Below are 8,994 nucleotides of genomic sequence, written 5' to 3'. Positions count from 1 at the left end.
ACTTCGCTCTAGAATTTATAAGTTGATTCTAGACATAGGGATTAGAGTAGCCAAATTCTTGAAAAGTGAGTAATGTTGGAGGACTAATATATCTGATTCCAAGACTTTCTGTAAAGCTACTTGATTAAATTAGTGTGATATTGACATAATGATAGACAAACAGATCAGTGGGACATAATTAGACACACTCATGTAGTCAACTGAATTTTAACAAATGTGCCAAAACAATTAATCGGAAAAAAAAATAGACTTAAAATAATGATGTGGGTCAATGTTTGTAGCAGCACAATTCACCATAGCTGAACTATGGAACCAACCTAAATGCCCTTCAGTAGATGAATGGATTTAAAAAAATGTGGCATATATACACAATGGAATATTACTCAGCAATAAAAGAGAATAAAATCACGGCATTTGCAGGTAAATGGATGCAGTTGGAGAAGATAATGCTAAGTGAAGTGAGCCAATCCCAAAAAAACAAATGGCGAATATTTTCTCTGAAATGAGGTGACTGACTCATAATGGGGTAGGGAGGGGGTGCATGGGAGGAATTGACAAACTCTAGATAGGGCAGAGGGGTGGGAGGGGAAGGGAGTGGGCAGGGGGTTAGCAATGATGGTGGAATGTGATGGACATCATTATCCAAAGTACATGTATGAAGACATGAATTGGTGTGAACATACTCTATGTATGAAAAATTGTGTTCAATATGTGAAATAAGAATTGTGATGCAGTCTGCTGTCATGTATTTAAAAAATAAAAGCAATTAATTAAAAATAAAATGATGATGTGGGAGCAACTAGATAAATGTGCATGTGATATGTGTGCACACGGGCAGAGGAGAGCTGATCCCTATCTCACACCATATTCAGGTTATTTTGAGAGCAAGAATAAGTCTGAACTTAATGTATGAAGCTCTAAACCTCCTGGAAGAATACAGGAAAATATCATCATGACCTTGAGTAGGTAAAGTTGCCTAGAAAGGGCTTTGAAAGCCCTAACCACAAAAGAAGAACAATTGAAAAATTGAACTTTATAAAATTAAAGACCTATTCTTTACAAGACCATTAAGAAAATACAAATTCGAACACAGATTGGCAGAGACTATAAACTATATATACATTTGACAAAGGATTCATAACTAGAACATATAAAGAATGCCTCCAGATTATAAATAAAACACTAACAACTCAAACAACAACAATAACAAAGCACATGATCTGAATACACATCTCACAAAAGAAGATATGTGGACAGTCTATGAAAAGGTGAAATGCAAGCTAAAAATCACCAGTTCACATCCATTAGGATGGCTACAACTGAAACGATTGGCAATACCACATATCAATGAAAATATGGGGCTGCTGTAACCTCCATACTTTGATGGTGTTGGGGTAAAATTGTACAACTATTTTCGAAAAGTCTTTGGCAATTTCTGATAAAGTGTTATATGATGTAACAACTTTATTCGGGGGTATCTGCCTAAGAGAAATGGAAAAAAATTTCCACAAAATACTTGTATAAAAATGTTTACATGTTGTACAGATTTATACATAGCTGCTAAGAATTTGCAAAGACACAAATATCCATGGACAGATGAATGGCTAAGCAAATTGTGGTGTGTTCATGTTCAGAAATATTATGCAATAAATTACTGATTAATGCAACAAGAAGGATGAATCTCAAAATAATGATTTTGATGAAAAGAAGCTAGACATGAAAGTTTTTATATACTGTATGCTTCCATCTATATGAAATTCAAGAACAGGAACAACAAATCTATAAATTGTCAATGACAGATCTACATTCTTTCATCATATTTTAAGGTTTAGAGGGAAGATGCTATAGCAAATTACAAGAACTCTGTTGAACATATGATATCACTGAATCAGAGGTGGACTGAGCTGGTAGTTTGAATGTTGGGGAGTGCAACTCCACAGAACAGACGAATGGAAGGAATGAAGCTGTCTTTAGAAAACATTCTCTCCTGCTCGTTTCTGTGTTTTTCCATCTCTCAGTAACCACTGGATGTTCTGAACCCTCCACACCCTATCACAGCTTCAAGCTGCCCCACACCTCAAAATTCCTTTGGTTCTGATTTCTCTGAAGTAATTTTTGCACATTTATGATGCTTGCTGACCCAAAATATCAGCTGAATTACGCTACTGATATATTATTATTAATTATATCTATACATATTATCCACATATATTATATGTGGTTGTGAGAGAGGCTGGTGGGAAGCCGGTGGTGGCAGTTGAGCTCTGAGGTTTTTTCCTGAGGAGCTGTTTTGTTTGGCATGTGTAGTTCTAAAAATAAAGTTCGTTTCTTTTGACAAGTGGCTCCTGAATTGTGCCCAGCCAGACTGCGGCAACCTTCTGCAGAAGAAGTTGGCTAAGACCTTCACTAATTTGTGGAGACTTGGGATCCTAGTTGAATCAGCTTTCAGTAGCTTATGTAATTGAGTATTTCCTAGTGTTAATAATACTAAAATTGAAACAAACCTTCTAAAATTGTTTTACAGTTCACCAATGGCTAGGACCCAGTGCTAGGGAAGATGACCAGGGTAGCTCGGGTTGTTGGAGGAAAAATGTTCAATGGCAAGAATGAGTTCTTTCACTTTTTTCTTGCTTAATTGCTTTGGATAGAACTTTAAAGAAGAGTGGAGAGTGGGCATCCTGTTTTATTCCTGTTCTTAGAGGAAAAGGTTTCAATTTTTCAACTTTCAGTATGATGTAAACTGTGGGATTTTTCATATATGGCCTTTATTGTATTGAGGTAGTCCATTGATTGCTTTTTTGTAATCATAAAAGGGTGTTGAATTTGGTCCATTTCTTTTTCTTCACCAACTGAGATGATCATGTGGGTTTTTCCTTCAATCCATTAATGACTATATTATATTGATCAGTTTTGGGATGTTGAGCTCCATTTTGCATACCAGGAATAAATTCCACTTAATCATGGTGTATAATCCCTTTAAAGTTGCATTTTTTTAAAAGTGAGAAATACTTTCTTGAAGATTCTTGTGATTACTGAAAATCAGATTCTGAAAACAATAAGAAAAAAATTATTTTCCTTCTTATTTAACAGGCTGCAATGATTTATACAATGAAAATACATATACTCTATCGAAAAATACAAAATGCCACGTAGCCACTCTTATCATTTGGTAGGACTGTCTCCTTTAGCTTTTATTTTACAACTCATGCTTCCTTGCTTGATTTCAAGTCTTCCAATTTTCTCTTGAATTTAGGAAACTTAACGTTTAACAAGTTTAACATAGAAATAAAATAACAGCTTAGAATTATCACCCAGAGATTGGTCTGTAACTGGGTCTCCTCTAGTTAATGCATAATTCCAGACACTGGTTATTTTAAAGTAGAATAGGATGGAGAACCTCATGGACCATCTAGCCCTCATTTTACAGATTAAAAAATCCCCAAAACTCCCAGAGTAAATTCTCACCCCAAGTCATGGGGATGTATAAATACTGGAAAAGGGAGAAATGAGGTCTTCAGACCCCTACTGAATTTCCATTTCTAGTTGGCCACTTTCCATATGTAGTGTTGGTGCAGGATCAGCTTCTACCTTCTGTTGAGAGCCACAGCCAGAGGGGCCCCAGCAAACTGTCAGACTACCAGCTGATGATTGGCTCACAGCAGCCCCAGCAACATCTAGCTGATTGGCTCCTCTGCGGTGATGCTCATTGGAGATGCTCATTGAGCTGTTTCCCCACCCTTTCAGACTGCCAGCTGATGATTGGCTCACAGCGGCCCCAGCAACATCTAGCTGATTGGCTCCTCTGCGGTGATGCTCATTGGGCTGTTTCCCTGCCCTTTCAGACCATGGACCTGCTCATTGGGGGACTTTTTTGGCTCCGCCCATGCGACCCAGCCAATTGGCCTCAAGAGCAGGAGGATTGTGGGAGGTGGAGAGGCTGGGGGTTGTGAGAGAGGCTGGTGGGAAGCCGGTGGTGGCAGTTGAGCTCTGAGGTTTTTTCCTGAGGAGCTGTTTTGTTTGGCGTGTGTAGTTCTAAAAATAAAGTTCGTTTCTTTTGACAAGTGGCTCCTGAATTGTGCCCAGCCAGACTGCGGCAACCTTCTGCAGAAGAAGTTGGCTAAGACCTTCACTAATTTGTGGAGACTTGGGATCCTAGTTGAATCAGCTTTCAGTAGCTTCTCCCCGCCCTCTATATTTGGGAATAGAAAAATCCACATTTCTGTCTGCCCAATACAAAGTTCCTCCATTATTTCCTAGCCACTGCTTATCCAATTACGGAGCAGCATCCTCATAACAGAGAAAACATTTGGCCTTTAGGTTTTGGGAATTGGCTTATTTGGTTTAACACGATATTCTCCAATTCCATCCATTTACCAGCAAATGCCATAATTTCATTGTTCTTTAAAACTGAGTAATATTCCATGGTGTATATGTACCACAATTTCTTTATCCATTCATCCTTTGAAGGGCACCTAGGTTGGTTCCACTAGTTTAGCTATGGAATTGAGCTGCTATAAACATTGAGGTGGCTGCATCACTGAAGTGTGCTGATTTTAAGTCCTTTGGGTATAAAAGGAGGAGTGGGATAGCTGGGTCAAATTGTGGTTCCATTCCAAGTTTTCTAAGGAATCTCCATACTGCTTTCCAGAGTGGTTGAATCAATTTGCAGTCCCACCAGCAATGTATGAGTGTACCTTCAATACAATTGAGCGTATCATTCTGTAATAGCAATGCCTTCATTTTCTCTCAAAGTTTCATAATAACCAGTAAGATAGAAGGTTGTTTTTTCTCAATTATTTCAACCCTGTTCCATTTTGAAAAAACTATTATAAATTAAGCTATATTTTCTATAGCAGTTAATATTGAGAAACATTTGAGTAAAACAGAAATTTAAAACATACATATTACAAATATATATTAAAAAAAGAAAACCTACATTTCATCCACATGCTGTGCCTAACTCCAGGCCCAAGAATGACACACACACACACAGGCAAGGCCATATTGATTGTTGTGTTTCTCCATCACACTACAGAAAACTCCTGGCTCTGTATCTAGGAAGGGAGAGAGGGGGCTAATGCCATCTGATGCCATTCTGCACAAGGTAATTCCCTAACCATCTTTGAAAATAGAAAACTATCTTCAACAAGCAACTCCAAAGAGAACGGACTTGGACTTCTCTTTTTATCTCCCAACACAACCAACACACTTACCATTCGCCTCTGTGTGCATGACATGAAAATGTGCCATTAGAATATAATGGGGTTTTTTATATATTATCATTTTATTAGGAATAATTTTTTTTTCGTTTTAATATTTATTTATTTTTTTAGTTTTTGGTGGACACAACATCTTTGTTTGTATGTGGTGCTGAGGATCGAACCCGGGCCACACACATGCCAGGTGAGCATGCTACCACTTGATCCACATCTCCAGCCCTATTAGGAATAATTTCAAATGGGTTATGAAGAAAACTTATTCATTGTGTTTGCTGAGTTTTCAAAAAAAAAAAAAAAACTCTTGATGAAGATATGTTCATCAATAAACAAAACACCAGCAGAACTATCATATACTGGGCAAAGAGTCAGGCTGATACCAAAAGCAACGTGCAACATACAGAAGATAATAATATAAAGAAAGACAATCTGCTGAGTATTAAAAGCCATCTCAATATGAACTCTTTGCAATCAGCACAGAATTAGCTATCAAATCCAAACCACACCAAGGTTAAGTTTGGTTTATGGAAGCCAGGAGTCAATAATAGGGAAAAAATATTAAGTTCCTCAGTGCAAGAGAGCTGAATAGTGTTTTGGAGCATTTCCCTGGCTGGTACAAGCAGTATTAGAAAATCTTTTTGGCAAGGGATAGAAATAAATACAAATGGAATGCTACATGTTCAAATCAGCAGACTGTCCCAGGAATGATACAGGTATCAGTAAAGTAGCAAGGGGATAACTTTAAAACATCATTTGTTGTGGGCTCAAAAAACATTCAAAAATGATTTATTTAAAGGTGTCACAATAGCTATGTCCAGGCATTTAGGTTTAAAGGAAGTCAAAATTAAAAGAGGATACTCCCCCCCACCCCAGGAGAATTTCTTCAAAACCAAGCATATTGCTAAAGAAACATTATACTTGGTAAACAATAACTGGCAACAAAATAAGTTTAAACGCTGTAATATTCTGCCCAAACCAGTCCCAGATACAGTTTAATATCCAAGATGCAAACTAATTTTGTTGTAACAAGCCTAGACCAAGTCTATCAAAATGTGTCCTTGGTTAGATATCCAGTTTCATTTAACGTTTTGAAAGCTCCTTTGACAGCCAATCGAGTCCCTCATACAGACCAGTTCCTTGTGTAGCACAAGTGGCTTGCACATACCATCTCTGTTAAGGAGAGACTGAAGGCCGAATTTACCTGTCATTCCGCTGATAGCCATAGCATTTGGCAAATCCTGTTTGTTTGCAAACAGCAACAGCACTGCATCTTGTAGCTCATCTTCCTCAAGCATTTTCTGCAGGACTTGGGCTCCTTCCTGAATTCTTTCACGATCATTGCTGTCTACCACAAAAATAAGACCCTGGGTATTCTGGAAGTAATGCCTCCAGAGAGGCCTGATTTTATCTTGACCCTCAACATCCCATACAGTGAAACAAATGTTCTTATACTCTACTGATTCCACGTTAAAACCAATGGTAGGAATGGTGGGGACTATCTCCCCCAATTTCAGTTTATACAGAATGGTCGTCTTGCCAGCAGCATCCAATCCAACCATCAAAATACGCATCTGCTTCTTGCCAAAGAGGCGGGAGAACAGAGAAGAGATGGTGAGGCCCATGGTGGTAGGGGCATTGAGATGGGCAGAAAAAGGGGTCGGGGCATCCCTGGGCCTTCTCCTTTCACACTCCCAACAAACTGATGGCAAGGGAAGAGAAAGACCTGAGGCAGGAAGGGGGCGACAGGGACCGCTCATTGGCTGGAGTGACGGGTGAAGCTTCGGGACAGGGACTAGCGGGCCGAGGACCGGCTTGGTGACTGAGAATATAATGTTTTATGCAATTTGTTGATTCACTCAAATTTTTTTCTCCTTAAAAGTGTAAGTTATTCTTTCTATGATCATGATTTGCTATAATTATAAGGTTTATGCCTCCTTGGAGTTTTAATTACAATGTTAAGGTAATTTTTTTTTAAATGAGGAGAAAGTACTAGAATATCCATGTCATTACAATATGTTTCTAGCATGAAATTCATGTAAAATAGATTTGAGAAGCTTGCTTCTAAAAACACATTAAATTATGGATCACAGATTTATTTTATTAAAATGCATTCTGTATTTATTCCCTAGTTGAATTCAAACTTTTTGAAGTGTTCTTGATGGAAAATGTGGAAGAAAATTTATGAAGACAATTATTTTTGGATATTTTTATGAGATATGCATATGTCCAAATATTTAATTATATGCTTATACAAAAATATTTAATTGACTTTTAAAGAGCAAATGCTAAAATTTTCAGATAATAAATGAGACATGCTAGAGAGAATAATATTTACTGAATATTTAGCTAAAAAGCAATACGACTTTAGAACAAAAGCTAAATTCATTAAGTCAGAGAACATAGAAGTTAGACTAAGGTGAGTCCCCTTCCCTCTCACTTAAAACCACCCTAGAAAGCAAAGGAAATTTTTATGCCAAATTTCTCTTGTCAATTATAATAAAAATAAAGGGCTTTTCTTCTTTGATTGTATAAAACCTTTTCCTAAATGCTAAGATTTGTACAAAAGGAAATATCTCAAAGATTGAATCTGCAGCTTGTGGTTAAAATGTCATAAAATTATCTTATAAACCAGTTGGATTTGTATAAAGAAAGTGAAAAGTTTTACCAGGGTCTTCCTCAAAGCTTGTCCTTTGACCCTATAATACATGGACTAGTTTCAGCAGCCAGATTTTTCTGATATTAGTTACTAAGAACATATTTGTCATTTATGAACCTTCAATTTGGAAATCAAGAGGAATCTCTACAAATATATATTTCACAAAAGAAAACAATAACCAAGTAAACAGTAACAAAATATCACGTGACTTTCTATCATTACAGGGATATTCTTGCAGCTTAATTCTGGAATCCTGTTTTTGATAAGGTTGTATTTTTGGATAATGAGATTTCCACCTAAAAATTGACTTTAAAAGGAAGAAAAAAAAGAAAAAGTCTTAATAATTATTCTTGCTTTGGAAGGGGGTTGAAAACTCAAAACATCTTTGCTTCTTTAAAAAAATTAATTTTTCCCTCTCTGCAGATTATCTCATGGAGGTCATCTTGTCAGGGTCTAGTTTCCTTTATCCATAGAAACCACATCTGCTGCCATGTAACTGGCTACCCCAGGAGTATATTCAATACAAGTTTCTTATCTTTCCAGGCCTTAGGCCATTGCAACTTTCTGGCCGACAAAAGTCTCAAGTTCCTGCATGGAATCTGTTCTGGTCATGACAGCCAGCTCCCAGGAGTCTGTATATTAATCTTTTACCCCTTATGCAATTACCTACTATCCAACCATAGGTACTACACAGTGCATGCACTCTTACTGTCCTATTTCTGTGCATTGTCACCTAGAAAAGTCAACTTATAAAGAGGAAATGTTCATTTTTGGCTCATGGTTTCAGTCCATAGTTACTTGGCACTATTGTCTTTGGGCCTGTGGTAAGGCAGAATTATCAGTGTGGGGAGTTTATGGTGCAAGAAATTACTCACCACGTGTTGACCCGGAAACAAACAGATAAACAGGAAGGGGCCAGGATCCCATTCTTCCCTTCAAGGGCACGCCCCCAATGACCTCACTTCCTTCCACAGGGCCCCACTTCCTAAGGGTTCCACTGCCTCCCAGTTGTGTGCCAGAGGCTGGTGACCAGACCATGAACCTTTGGGGGATATTTACAATCAAAACCATGACATACACACAGTGCTGTGTGATAGGAAACCAAAACCGAACTGTAAGACT

General features: G+C 37.7%; 1 pseudogene; it reads right to left on the bottom strand.

The window, feature by feature from the left end:
- Positions 1-6,187: 6,187 nt before the first annotated feature.
- On the bottom strand, positions 6,188-6,845 carry LOC143383790 (ADP-ribosylation factor 4 pseudogene; annotated as a pseudogene).
- Between the last annotated feature and the right edge of the window lie 2,149 nt (positions 6,846-8,994).

This window comes from Callospermophilus lateralis, chromosome 14, assembly GCF_048772815.1.
Source record: "Callospermophilus lateralis isolate mCalLat2 chromosome 14, mCalLat2.hap1, whole genome shotgun sequence".
NCBI lineage: Eukaryota > Metazoa > Chordata > Mammalia > Rodentia > Sciuridae > Callospermophilus > Callospermophilus lateralis.
Note: the sequence above shows the minus strand (reverse complement) of the source record. Positions and strands in the feature narration are given on the sequence as shown.